This window comes from Amblyomma maculatum, chromosome 9 (genome assembly GCF_055883805.1).
Source record: "Amblyomma maculatum isolate TAMU_Amacu chromosome 9, ASM5588380v1, whole genome shotgun sequence".
Taxonomy (NCBI): domain Eukaryota; kingdom Metazoa; phylum Arthropoda; class Arachnida; order Ixodida; family Ixodidae; genus Amblyomma; species Amblyomma maculatum.
The window spans coordinates 46,080,872-46,096,007 of record NC_139352.1 but is presented as its reverse complement, the minus strand read 5'-3'; the positions used below and the strand labels follow the sequence as shown (position 1 = coordinate 46,096,007).

General features: G+C 50.9%; 1 long non-coding RNA gene across 1 annotated transcript; it reads left to right on the top strand.

Moving 5' to 3' along the window:
• The first annotated feature begins 1,963 nt into the window (after positions 1–1,963).
• On the top strand, positions 1,964–4,185 carry LOC146178982 (uncharacterized). Its single transcript, XR_014700675.1, has 3 exons — positions 1,964–2,478; positions 3,119–3,394; positions 3,500–4,185. It is a non-coding gene; the product is annotated as an uncharacterized LOC146178982 (long non-coding RNA).
• Positions 4,186–15,136: the final 10,951 nt, after the last annotated feature.

Below are 15,136 nucleotides of genomic sequence, written 5' to 3'. Positions count from 1 at the left end.
GTGCCGCTGATTTCCTTATTCACGTCGTCCTCCTGCTTCATGGTACTCCCCGCCAACTTCTAACGATACGATGGCCGTGCTTCATAGCTAAAGTTGTTGACGATTTGCTCCGGTCATGCTTCTCTTGCTCATTTAAAGATAGATAATAGAGGCGCGAATCAATCGGTGCTTTTCGCCAATGAAGCTTGACATGCTTGTAGGTGAAGCCTTTTACAAACCTCAGTTTGGCAGGGTTTTCTTGTAGCTGCTGCTCACGAAGTTCTTCCAAGGGCCCGGCTCACTGCGCTCGAAAGCAGACGAAAGCCTTTGCGAAAGCATTTACAATAAGCGTTAGCTGGTTCAGCAGGAAGCGGTTTGCTTGCGACGCTTTCATACCTGCGCGCCGACAAGTTCACGAAACCGGTGAACAACCTTTGGACAGCACGAATGAGCAATCGTGTACGGAGCTCAGCACGCTTCCGTACGTGGTGCAAATTAAGGCAAGAGAGCGAAGATGCAAAATTCTGACGGTTTAGAGCTGCTAAAAAGATTGTGTCATTGTTTAGAGCATGATATCGTATGCATGCACACGAAAATTACTCAAAATGGCCGCCGGTCCGGAAGCTTTACTAGAGGTCCCAATGAAAATTGAACGCCGGAAAGCTGTCAGCAAATAGTCTCAGACAATCCGGGACTGATAATTGAATGTACCCAAAGACAACCTGTAACTATCGTAGCACACGCAGTCGCAATCGCGCCGCAGCCCAGGTGCGTCGACGGAGCACTTTTTTTTGTTGTTGCGAAAACAACACTACGCCAGTCAGCTCGCCTAGTTGAGTATGCTCGTGTGCCGTAGCCACAAATGGCAGGCGCAAAAAAACCCGGGGAAGGAGCTGCCAATCTGGGTATCTCGTCTCACATCGGATGGTGATGTTAGAATCAGCCTGCCAGTACCCTGGTATTCACGTTACCCCTATAGGCCACGCAGGCACGTTCATATGGGTTGATTAAAGCAAGGCTTTATATGTGGGCTGGTAGCCTACGCTATCGCGTCATGCCCTTGAAGGCGGAGCGTAAGTGCCCCCCCCCCCATATTTAAATTAAATAAACACCTTTATCACTACTAACTAAAACGCCGGCGAACTTGGATGCGTTCAACTAAACGCTGGTTCAACGTCGGTCATCACCGTGTAAAACTGTGCGAGACGGGGGTGGTAAGGACCGGGGTTATATATCTCCCCAGGCCAGCGTTGAAACTGCTTTACAAGTTCTACCGGAATGCCTAGCAGAACTGAAAAGGATTTGGTTGTCGTGACGGGGAACTTTAATAGACAAAAACTCCGCCTTCGTTGAAGCTGCAGAGCAGTGGTTTCTACAGTGCCAACCTCAAACCACCGTACATTGGGAAACAGTTTAGACCTGGTTCTACACAGAGCCTCTGCAGATGCAGAGCACGTCGTCCGCAGAGTGAAAACCAAGTCCCACTACTTCACTGATCATCGCAGCATCATAATTGGTATAAAGAATGAAAGCCTTGTCGTTGCCTGAACAGTTTGTCTGGTCTAAACTACAGAACTAAACCAAACGCTTAAGCACAAGCGTAGCCATACAGCCGCTGCTTTTGCAATTCAACTAGGGTTAACCAGACCTAAACCACAGCCAACTTTTTTCTTTCACCGTCACGACAGGCGGTGACCGTTCTTCTGGGCGCTTACGAGTAAGTATGGATAATAAGAATGTTATGACTTTCTTCAATCGCAGGATACAACAGGTATGAAAACGAACACCATCCGAGCTCTGGCTTGCGCACGTGTGTGGAAGCTTGTACTATTGTGACCAATTTTAGGAGCCCCTCACAAATGCGTGCCAAGATCATGGTGAACTGCATGGTGGTGCCATCTGACGAATAACTCCCATCGTCGATTACGGCGCAGAAGGTAACCTGGCAGTGCACGTCGGCGCAATGCTTCGAACTCGATACCAGAACTGCTTCGTCAAATGAGGCTAGCTTGCAGTTGTGTATGATATCGCATGCGCTCTGAGATACCCAATTTCGTTCACGATAGTATAGATATGAAGCAAAATCGTGCCGGACCAGATGCAAGCAACAGCAAAAGAAATAATCTGGGCGCTGAGAAGGCGATGACGCTGTTTGCGCATGGAAGCGGCTGCGCGGCAATGTGTGCTGTCACTGTTCTGTCCATGAGCATCTGATAAAAATTTCAGCCGCAGGAGGAGCTGCAAGCGCAAATTTTTCTTGGTGACAGCAACGCACGTGCGCAAGTGTCCGACTGTTATCGCTGTTATCGCTTAGACACCGGCGTTGTTCATTTGTGGCTTGTGCGGTCAGCCGGTGCTTCTGGACGTGACATCGCACCTGTTACAGGTGCGTTGAGACACTCTGCTGGCTCCGAAAGCAAGTAAGCTCTTTTACATCCGCAGTCGACAACAGCTAGCTTCCGCGAGATGCACCACAGAGCCAGGGCAGCGGCATTGAAAGTGAGTGCGATTACGTACTATATGCATCGCGTCGAAGACCACGAGTGTCCGTGAGGACTGTTGTTATAACGCCGAATTTAAGGTTCATTCTCGTGTTGTTTCTTTGAGGATTGAATAATCTTCAAAGAAGTCAAGCAACACTTTGCACGTAGACCTTTTACAGACCGTTTTTGCCGACCGTTACCATCGGATATGTTGTCCGTGCGAGCTACAGGTTTCGTCATGCGCTCATCTTTAGGCTTAGCTCGAGAACGCAGTAGGGAGGTGAACCTTAGGCACTGCCCTAGCGCGGCAACTGCCCTGGTTTTCTTTCGCCTTCAAGCGCGCTCTGATATTAGAGCCCCAAATGCTGCTTACGTTCCGAGGGGCGTTGCGACACAGCGACAAACGTTTCGTCGAGCAGTTACAGAAACTGTCTTGGCCATACAAGGCGCCCAAAAATTTTCGCCGCTTTCGTCGAGAAACAGTGGAGAACGGGACATGCATGCAGTGTTCTCGTTGCATCCGCGGGCGGTAAGTAGTTCTCTTTATTTGCTCTTTCAAGCCAGCTTCAGCTGGGGCATCCCTCGCTCTTACTTTGCTGCCGCAATGAGTACGCACAACTGCAGTGTTTTCATCGTCGGCTTTATCTTTTTCGCAGATGTGCCGACTCCTGCACTGTCGCCCTTGAACCAACAAAACTGGTGCATTCAGCCTCGGCGGACTTCAGACCTGACATGTCAGTGGTGAGACGAGATTCTTTTCATTATCCTGGCATCTCAGCTTTGGGCCACAAGTCCTGCACTGTCGGACGTTTCGGCTGCACTGTTGGGACCTGAGTCCATGCTGCGACCGCGTCGAGTGCACATCGGTTTCTGTAACTAGGACGGCGATTGGCCCAAAACGACTCCAGTTATGCTGGCTGGGCTAGAGGGCTGTAAGTTGGCATGATATGCGCCACACCATAGTACAGTAAATATACGAGGTGTCTGTCAGATGTCTCGATAGCTTGTACATGCCTCAATGCTTTCGCATGTTGCAGATACGTCAACTTATGGAGTCCTGAGGTTGGTTCAGGAATTGCAAGGGCAGCCTGCGGCGACGACCAAACAGCCATGCTCCAGGGAAGATATTTTCTGCCTCCCTAACGAATGCTGCAACCTTCCTTCATAAGCGATTTACATATTATTGCAGTAAAAGACTGCGTTTGCGGTCAAGCACAGTTAAAGGCCAGCCGACATCATATGCACTGTTTGCCCTTCATTCAGACATAAATGCTTGCTTTGTTTGCTTTGTGCTTATTCTCATTTTTGACAGTCGTGACACAAATTATACGTCAACAAGCTGCATATTCACACGTTCTTTCCCAATCCTTCATTACCCACCCTTCTTGGGAGACCTGGGAGGCGGCGCTGCTCAGCTGCCATGACCTACAGTCCCAGCGCACTTTGGTCGCCAGGGCGCGAGCGGCGTTAGATGCCATTGGGGCTCCGGAATAGGAGCTACAGCTAGATTTGTGAAGGCCTGGGCCAATAGTGCCTCGGTCCAAACACCTCCTTGTTCGAAGAGTAAATAAATGTTTGTCACCACCACCTCGTTCTAACGTATGTAAACGGCTCCATACTCCACATTTATACACTAGTTTATTTTATTCATTTAGGTACCGTTATTGTGCCCACTGGGGGCATATGTAATACCCCAGCGGCTAATGGTACGCACTGGAATATATCCACCCGCCTTTTAAATTGGGGGGGGGGGGGTGGACATAAGCCAGTGCATACATATTGACACGGTGCTTTCCTTCACTTCGCTCTGCGCATATCCCTAATCCACTACGGCTGCGTATTCTGTAGTGACTTTTGTTGAGACCTTACCCCGTAACAACAGATGGAAGTGCTGTGTAACATTGTCGCGAAGCATCTTCCACTTCGCGGGCGATAGCAGCGTGTTGAATCGGTGAGAGTAAGGTGGGTGGGGGCAGCACGGTGTCATCAGTAATAATCCGATGCTTGCCAATATGTGTCCTGCCCTTACGTGAAGAATTTGCAAAATGCTCTGGCGTACACAAACATGCAAAAAAGAAAAGAAAACGGCGGTGGCGTCCCATTTCTTAAGCAAGCACAGTCTATTTTTAAGGTTATCGTGGTAGCGTCGAACAACTTAGCGTTCCAGGAACGTATCGGTCGGTTATGCAACAGGGAAAATCAAGATTTCGCATTCTTTCCTCTCTCGTTCGCTCTTCCACGCTAAAGCTTTCACCCCGCAACAAACACGTACCCTTTCTTTCTCTTCCAAGTTTTCCATTCGTTGCGATAAATTGTGGACTTGGTTACATCTTCTCTTAGCGGATGATAACAAACATTGTTGGGGCTACATGCGCAATACGATCACTGCCTGTTCGTTAAAAGAAATAAGGGAAAAATCTATTTAACTAGAATGGAGTGGCTGGTTCCTAAGGAACAGCAAAGAGTAAGTGAAGCAGGCCTGATAATTTCCACGTCACCGTCGAGGATTCTCCTCTCGTGAAACATCTAGTCAGCGTCCAGATTTCTTTTCATTAGCGCCTTAAGACTGCAAGCCACAATAGGGAGCTTGCATGCAGCGATGCATGCTGGGTAACCCGCCATGATGATGTCGCTGGCAGCAGACGGCGGGCAGCGCAGCCAGCCTGAATTAAGCCAGTCGTTTTCGACGGTCCACCGATTAAATAAGCGGCTTTTCGTGTGCTGCCCTTAAGTGCGTGCAACTGTCGCTAGATTCCTGGACGTACGCGTCGACGTGCTGTGCCCGAAACATCTGGCGCGCTAAGAAGAAATGGGGTATGGAGTACTATTGTGGAACCACGGTGACATAACATGCCCAACCCGAAGAATCAGTGGCCCGCTAACGGACACCCACATAGTGTGTTCGCTGTCGCTTAACTCTCTTTTAGTACACAGGGACAGGTTCTTTTGGTATATGGCGTTCACGCCGAGAATGAGCGACACTTCTTAGACGATGCCTCCTGGTGCTTGAGCACCATCTGGAGGCTGGCAAAATATTGTATGAACTGTGATCCTTCGCAGATTGTCGGCGGGTGTGTGAAGTACTATTGTGGAACCACGGTGACAGAACCTGACCAGCCCGAAGAATCAGCGGTCCGCTAACGCACGGGCACATGGTGCGTTCGCCATCGTCGCTTAACTCGCTCTTAGTACGCAGTGACAGGTTCCTCTGGTATCTGTCGTTCAAGCCGATAATGAGTGACGCTTCTTTAGACGATGCCTCCAGGTGCAAGAGCAGCATCTGGAGGCTAGCCAGATACTCCCTGAACTGTGATCCTTCGTAGGTTTTCAGCGGGTATGAAGTACTATTGTGGAACCACGGTGACACAACTTGACCAATCCGAGGAATCAGTGGCCCTCTAACGCAAAGGCACATGGTGCGTTCGCCGTCGCTTAACTCACTTTTAATACGAAGCGACAGGTTCCTCTGGTATCTGTCGTTCACGCCAGCAATGAGTAACGCTTCTTTCGATGATGCCTCCAGGTCCTTGAGCAGCATCTGGAGGCTAGCCAGATATTCTCTGAACTGTGATCCTTCGTAGGTTGTCACCGGGTATGGAGTACTATTGTGGAACCACGGTGACACAACTTGACCAGCCCGAAGAATCAGTGGCCCGCTAACGGGCAGGCACATGTTTTTTTTTCACCGTCGCTTAACGCTCTTTTATTGGGCTGCGACTGGCTCCTCTGGTATCTGGCGGTCACACCCACAATGAGCGACGCTTCGCTCGACAATGCCTTCAGGTGCTTGAGCTGCATGTGGAGGCTAGCCAGATATTCTCTGAACTGTGATCCTTCGTAGATTGCCAGCGGGTATGACGTACTATTGTGGAACCACGGCGACTCAACTTGCCTAGCCCGAAGAATCAGTGGGCCGTTAACGGACATGGACATGGTGTGTTCGCCGTCGTCGCTTAAATCGGTCTTGGTACGCAACGACAGGTTCTTCTGGTATCTGGCGTTCACGCAGACAATGAGTGACCCTTCGTTAGACGATGCCTCCAGGTGCTTGAGCAGCACCTGGTGGCTATCCAGATATTCTCTGAACTGTGAACCTTCGTAGATTGTCAGTGGGTATGGAGTACTATTGTGGAACCGCAATGACACAACTTCACCAGCCCGAAGAATCAGTGGCCCGCTAACGGACACGCACATGGTGTGTTCGCTGTCGCTTAACTCTCTTTTAGTACGCAGGGACAGGTTCTTCTGGTATATGGCGTTCACGCCGAGAATGAGCGACCCTTCTTAGACGATGCCTCCAGGTGCATGCGCAGCATCTGGAGGCAAGCCAGATATTCTCTGAACTGTGATCCTTCGTAGGTTGTCGGCGGGTGTGTGAAGTACTATTGTGGAACCACGGTGACAGAACCTGACCAGCCCGAAGAATCAGCGGTCCGCTAACGCACGGGCACATGGTGCGTTCGCCGTCGCTTAACTCACTTTAGTACGAAGCGACAAGTTCCTCTGGTATCTGTCGTTCACGCCAACAATGAGTGACGCTTCTTTCGACGATGCCTCCAGGTGCATGAGAAGCATCTGGAGGCTAGCCAGATATTCTCTGAACTTTGATCCTTCGTAGATTTTCAGCAGTTATGTAGTGCTATTGTGGAATCACGGCGACACAACGTGCCCAGCCCGAAGAATCAGTAGTCCGCTAACGGACAGGCACATGGTGTGTTCTCCGTAGCTTAACGCTCTTTTATTGCGCAGCGACTGTTCCTCTGGTATCTGGCGTTCACACTCACAATGAGCGGCGCTTCTCTCGACGATGCCTCCAGGTGCATGAGCAGCATCTGGACGCTAGCCAGATATTCTCTGAGCTGTGATCCTTCGTAGATTGTCAGGGGGTATGGAGTACTATTGTGGAACCACGGTGACACAACGCGCCCAGCCTGAAGAATCAGTGGCCCGCTATCGGCCAGGGACATGGTGTTTTCGCTGCGTCGCTTAACTCGCACTTAGTACGCAGCGACTGGTTCAGTTCAGTTCAGTCGAGTCCAATACAATCCAGTCTAATCTAATCTAGTCCAATGCAACCCTGTCCAATGCTGACTACATGCTCTCCCGAAATGAATCGGTCATCATCTCTATACTCATCCTCACGCTAGAGAAAGAGAATTAAGATGCGCTACTCATTATGTCTAGTTATGCTTGACTAGTCTCTCGTCTAGTATAGTCGTCGCTTAACTTGCTCTTAGTACGCAGCGACAAGTTCCTCTGGTATCTGTCGTTCACGCCGACAATGAGTGACACTTCTTTCGACGATGCCTCTAGGTGCATGAGCGGCATCTGGAGGCTAGCCAAATATTCTCTGAACTGTGATCCTTCGTAGATTGTCAGGGGGTATGGAGTACTATTGTGGAACCACGGTGACACAACGCGCCCAGCCTGAAGAATCAGTGGCCCGCTATCGGCCAGGGACATGGTGTTTTCGCCGTCGTCGCTTAACTTGCTCTTAGTACGCAGCGACAAGTTCCTCTGGTATCTGTCGTTCACGCCGACAATGAGTGACACTTCTTTCGACGATGCCTCTAGGTGCATGAGCGGCATCTGGAGGCTAGCCAAATATTCTCTGAACTGTGATCCTTCGTAGATTGTCAGGGGGTATGGAGTACTATTGTAGAACCACGGTGACACAACGCGCCCAGCCTGAAGAATCAGTGGCCCGCTATCGGCCAGGGACGTGGTGTTTTCGCTGCGTCGCTTAACTCGCACTTAGTACGCAGCGACTGGTTCAGTTCAGTTCAGTCGAGTCCAATACAATCCAGTCTAATCTAATCTAGTCCAATCCAACCCTGTACAATGCTGACTACATGCTCTCCCGAAATGAATCGGTCATCATCTCTATACTCATCCTCACGCTAGAGAAAGAGAATTAAGATGCGCTACTCATTATGTCTAGTTATGCTTAACTAGTTTCTCGTCTAGTCTAGTCGTCGCTTAACTTGCTCTTAGTACGCAGCGACAAGTTCCTCTGGTATCTGTCGTTCACGCCGACAGTGAGTGACACTTCTTTCGACGATGCCTCTAGGTGCATGAGCGGCATCTGGAGGCTAGCCAAATATTCTCTGAACTGTGATCCTTCGTAGATTGTCAGGGGGTATGGAGTACTATTGTGGAACCACGGTGACACAACGCGCCCAGCCTGAAGAATCAGTGGCCCGCTTTCGGCCAGGGACATGGTGTTTTCGCTGCGTCGCTTAACTCGCACTTAGTACGCAGCGACTGGTTCAGTTCTGTTCAGTCGAGTCCAATACAATCCAGTCTAATCTAATCTAGTCCAATCCAACCCTGTCCAATGCTGACTACATGCTCTCCCGAAATGAATCGGTCATCATCTCTATACTCATCCTCACGCTAGAGAAAGAGAAGATGCGCTACTCATTATGTCTAGTTATGCTTAACTAGTCTCTCGTCTAGTCTAGTCGTCGCTTAACTTGCTCTTAGTACGCAGCGACAAGTTCCTCTGGTATCTGTCGTTCACGCCGACAATGAGTGACACTTCTTTCGACGATGCCTCTAGGTGCATGAGCGGCATCTGGAGGCTAGCCAAATATTCTCTGAACTGTGATCCTTCGTAGATTGTCAGGGGGTATGGAGTACTATTGTGGAACCACGGTGACACAACGCGCCCAGCCTGAAGAATCAGTGGCCCGCTATCGGCCAGGGACATGGTGTTTTCGCCGTCGTCGCTTAACTTGCTCTTAGTACGCAGCGACAAGGTCCTCTGGTATCTGTCGTTCACGCCGACAATGAGTGACACTTCTCTCGACGATGCCTCTAGGTGCATGAGCGGCATCTGGAGGATAGCCAAATATTCTCTGAACTGTGATCCTTCGTAGATTGTCAGGGGGTATGGAGTACTATTGTGGAACCACGGTGACACAACGCGCCCAGCCTGAAGAATCAGTGGCCCGCTATCGGCCAGGGACATGGTGTTTTCGCCGTCGTCGCTTAACTTGCTCTTAGTACGCAGCGACAAGTTCCTCTGGTATCTGTCGTTCACGCCGACAATGAGTGACACTTCTTTCGACGATGCCTCTAGGTGCATGAGCGGCATCTGGAGGCTAGCCAAGTATTCTCTGAACTGTGATCCTTCGTAGATTGTCAGGGGATATGGAGTACTATTGTGGAACCACGGTGACACAACGCGCCCAGCCTGAAGAATCAGCGGCCCGCTATCGGCCAGGGACATGGTGTTTTCGCCGTCGTCGCTTAACTTGCTCTTAGTACGCAGCGACAAGTTCCTCTGGTATCTGTCGTTCACGCCGACAATGAGTGACACTTCTTTCGACGATGCCTCTAGGTGCATGAGCGGCATCTGGAGGCTAGCCAAATATTCTCTGAACTGTGATCCTTCGTAGATTGTCAGGGGGTATGGAGTACTATTGTGGAACCACGGTGACACAACGCGCCCAGCCTGAAGAATCAGTAGCCCGCTATCGGCCAGGGACATGGTGTTTTCGCCGTCGTCGCTTAACTTGCTCTTAGTACGCAGCGACAAGTTCCTCTGGTATCTGTCGTTCACGCCGACAATGAGTGACACTTCTTTCGACGATGCCTCTAGGTGCATGAGCGGCATCTGGAGGCTAGCCAAATATTCTCTGAACTGTGATCCTTCGTAGATTGTCAGGGGGTATGGAGTACTATTGTGGAACCACGGTGACACAACGCGCCCAGCCTGAAGAATCAGTGGCCCGCTATCGGCCAGGGACATGGTGTTTTCGCCGTCGTCGCTTAACTTGCTCTTAGTACGCAGCGACAAGTTCCTCTGGTATCTGTCGTTCACGCCGACAATGAGTGACACTTCTTTCGACGATGCCTCTAGGTGCATTAGCGGCATCTGGAGGCTAGCCAAATATTCTCTGAACTGTGATCCTTCGTAGATTGTCAGGGGGTATGGAGTACTATTGTGGAACCACGGTGACACAACGCGCCCAGCCTGAAGAATCAGTGGCCCGCTATCGGCCAGGGACATGGTGTTTTCGCCGTCGTCGCTTAACTTGCTCTTAGTACGCAGCGACAAGTTCCTCTGGTATCTGTCGTTCACGCCGACAATGAGTGACACTTCTTTCGACGATGCCTCTAGGTGCATGAGCGGCATCTGGAGGCTAGCCAAATATTCTCTGAACTGTGATCCTTCGTAGATTGTCAGGGGGTATGGAGTACTATTGTGGAACCACGGTGACATAACATGCCCAACCCGAAGAATCAGTGGCCCGCTAACGGACACCCACATAGTGTGTTCGCTGTCGCTTAACTCTCTTTTAGTACACAGGGACAGGTTCTTTTGGTATATGGCGTTCACGCCGAGAATGAGCGACACTTCTTAGACGATGCCTCCTGGTGCTTGAGCACCATCTGGAGGCTGGCAAAATATTGTATGAACTGTGATCCTTCGCAGATTGTCGGCGGGTGTGTGAAGTACTATTGTGGAACCACGGTGACAGAACCTGACCAGCCCGAAGAATCAGCGGTCCGCTAACGCACGGGCACATGGTGCGTTCGCCATCGTCGCTTAACTCGCTCTTAGTACGCAGTGACAGGTTCCTCTGGTATCTGTCGTTCAAGCCGATAATGAGTGACGCTTCTTTAGACGATGCCTCCAGGTGCAAGAGCAGCATCTGGAGGCTAGCCAGATACTCCCTGAACTGTGATCCTTCGTAGGTTTTCAGCGGGTATGAAGTACTATTGTGGAACCACGGTGACACAACTTGACCAATCCGAGGAATCAGTGGCCCTCTAACGCAAAGGCACATGGTGCGTTCGCCGTCGCTTAACTCACTTTTAATACGAAGCGACAGGTTCCTCTGGTATCTGTCGTTCACGCCAGCAATGAGTAACGCTTCTTTCGATGATGCCTCCAGGTCCTTGAGCAGCATCTGGAGGCTAGCCAGATATTCTCTGAACTGTGATCCTTCGTAGGTTGTCACCGGGTATGGAGTACTATTGTGGAACCACGGTGACACAACTTGACCAGCCCGAAGAATCAGTGGCCCGCTAACGGGCAGGCACATGTTTTTTTTTCACCGTCGCTTAACGCTCTTTTATTGGGCTGCGACTGGCTCCTCTGGTATCTGGCGGTCACACCCACAATGAGCGACGCTTCGCTCGACAATGCCTTCAGGTGCTTGAGCTGCATGTGGAGGCTAGCCAGATATTCTCTGAACTGTGATCCTTCGTAGATTGCCAGCGGGTATGACGTACTATTGTGGAACCACGGCGACTCAACTTGCCCAGCCCGAAGAATCAGTGGGCCGTTAACGGACATGGACATGGTGTGTTCGCCGTCGTCGCTTAAATCGGTCTTGGTACGCAACGACAGGTTCTTCTGGTATCTGGCGTTCACGCAGACAATGAGTGACCCTTCGTTAGACGATGCCTCCAGGTGCTTGAGCAGCACCTGGTGGCTATCCAGATATTCTCTGAACTGTGAACCTTCGTAGATTGTCAGTGGGTATGGAGTACTATTGTGGAACCGCAATGACACAACTTCACCAGCCCGAAGAATCAGTGGCCCGCTAACGGACACGCACATGGTGTGTTCGCTGTCGCTTAACTCTCTTTTAGTACGCAGGGACAGGTTCTTCTGGTATATGGCGTTCACGCCGAGAATGAGCGACCCTTCTTAGACGATGCCTCCAGGTGCATGCGCAGCATCTGGAGGCAAGCCAGATATTCTCTGAACTGTGATCCTTCGTAGATTGTCAGGGGGTATGGAGTACTATTGTGGAACCACGGTGACACAACGCGCCCAGCCTGAAGAATCAGCGGCCCGCTATCGGCCAGGGACATGGTGTTTTCGCCGTCGTCGCTTAACTTGCTCTTAGTACGCAGCGACAAGTTCCTCTGGTATCTGTCGTTCACGCCGACAATGAGTGACACTTCTTTCGACGATGCCTCTAGGTGCATGAGCGGCATCTGGAGGCTAGCCAAATATTCTCTGAACTGTGATCCTTCGTAGATTGTCAGGGGGTATGGAGTACTATTGTGGAACCACGGTGACACAACGCACCCAGCCTGAAGAATCAGTAGCCCGCTATCGGCCAGGGACATGGTGTTTTCGCCGTCGTCGCTTAACTTGCTCTTAGTACGCAGCGACAAGTTCCTCTGGTATCTGTCGTTCACGCCGACAATGAGTGACACTTCTTTCGACGATGCCTCTAGGTGCATGAGCGGCATCTGGAGGCTAGCCAAATATTCTCTGAACTGTGATCCTTCGTAGATTGTCAGGGGGTATGGAGTACTATTGTGGAACCACGGTGACACAACGCGCCCAGCCTGAAGAATCAGTGGCCCGCTATCGGCCAGGGACATGGTGTTTTCGCCGTCGTCGCTTAACTTGCTCTTAGTACGCAGCGACAAGTTCCTCTGGTATCTGTCGTTCACGCCGACAATGAGTGACACTTCTTTCGACGATGCCTCTAGGTGCATTAGCGGCATCTGGAGGCTAGCCAAATATTCTCTGAACTGTGATCCTTCGTAGATTGTCAGGGGGTATGGAGTACTATTGTGGAACCACGGTGACACAACGCGCCCAGCCTGAAGAATCAGTGGCCCGCTATCGGCCAGGGACATGGTGTTTTCGCCGTCGTCGCTTAACTTGCTCTTAGTACGCAGCGACAAGTTCCTCTGGTATCTGTCGTTCACGCCGACAATGAGTGACACTTCTTTCGACGATGCCTCTAGGTGCATGAGCGGCATCTGGAGGCTAGCCAAATATTCTCTGAACTGTGATCCTTCGTAGATTGTCAGGGGGTATGGAGTACTATTGTGGAACCACGGTGACATAACATGCCCAACCCGAAGAATCAGTGGCCCGCTAACGGACACCCACATAGTGTGTTCGCTGTCGCTTAACTCTCTTTTAGTACACAGGGACAGGTTCTTTTGGTATATGGCGTTCACGCCGAGAATGAGCGACACTTCTTAGACGATGCCTCCTGGTGCTTGAGCACCATCTGGAGGCTGGCAAAATATTGTATGAACTGTGATCCTTCGCAGATTGTCGGCGGGTGTGTGAAGTACTATTGTGGAACCACGGTGACAGAACCTGACCAGCCCGAAGAATCAGCGGTCCGCTAACGCACGGGCACATGGTGCGTTCGCCATCGTCGCTTAACTCGCTCTTAGTACGCAGTGACAGGTTCCTCTGGTATCTGTCGTTCAAGCCGATAATGAGTGACGCTTCTTTAGACGATGCCTCCAGGTGCAAGAGCAGCATCTGGAGGCTAGCCAGATACTCCCTGAACTGTGATCCTTCGTAGGTTTTCAGCGGGTATGAAGTACTATTGTGGAACCACGGTGACACAACTTGACCAATCCGAGGAATCAGTGGCCCTCTAACGCAAAGGCACATGGTGCGTTCGCCGTCGCTTAACTCACTTTTAATACGAAGCGACGGGTTCCTTTGGTATCTGTCGTTCACGCCAGCAATGAGTAACGCTTCTTTCGATGATGCCTCCAGGTCCTTGAGCAGCATCTGGAGGCTAGCCAGATATTCTCTGAACTGTGATCCTTCGTAGGTTGTCACCGGGTATGGAGTACTATTGTGGAACCACGGTGACACAACTTGACCAGCCCGAAGAATCAGTGGCCCGCTAACGGGCAGGCACATGTTTTTTTTTTCACCGTCGCTTAACGCTCTTTTATTGGGCTGCGACTGGCTCCTCTGGTATCTGGCGGTCACACCCACAATGAGCGACGCTTCGCTCGACAATGCCTTCAGGTGCTTGAGCTGCATGTGGAGGCTAGCCAGATATTCTCTGAACTGTGATCCTTCGTAGATTGCCAGCGGGTATGACGTACTATTGTGGAACCACGGCGACTCAACTTGCCCAGCCCGAAGAATCAGTGGGCCGTTAACGGACATGGACATGGTGTGTTCGCCGTCGTCGCTTAAATCGGTCTTGGTACGCAACGACAGGTTCTTCTGGTATCTGGCGTTCACGCAGACAATGAGTGACCCTTCGTTAGACGATGCCTCCAGGTGCTTGAGCAGCACCTGGTGGCTATCCAGATATTCTCTGAACTGTGAACCTTCGTAGATTGTCAGTGGGTATGGAGTACTATTGTGGAACCGCAATGACACAACTTCACCAGCCCGAAGAATCAGTGGCCCGCTAACGGACACGCACATGGTGTGTTCGCTGTCGCTTAACTCTCTTTTAGTACGCAGGGACAGGTTCTTCTGGTATATGGCGTTCACGCCGAGAATGAGCGACCCTTCTTAGACGATGCCTCCAGGTGCATGCGCAGCATCTGGAGGCAAGCCAGATATTCTCTGAACTGTGATCCTTCGTAGATTGTCAGGGGGTATGGAGTACTATTGTGGAACCACGGTGACACAACGCGCCCAGCCTGAAGAATCAGCGGCCCGCTATCGGCCAGGGACATGGTGTTTTCGCCGTCGTCGCTTAACTTGCTCTTAGTACGCAGCGACAAGTTCCTCTGGTATCTGTCGTTCACGCCGACAATGAGTGACACTTCTTTCGACGATGCCTCTAGGTGCATGAGCGGCATCTGGAGGCTAGCCAAATATTCTCTGAACTGTGATCCTTCGTAGATTGTCAGGGGGTATGGAGTACTATTGTGGAACCACGGTGACACAACGCGCCCAGCCTGAAGAATCAGTA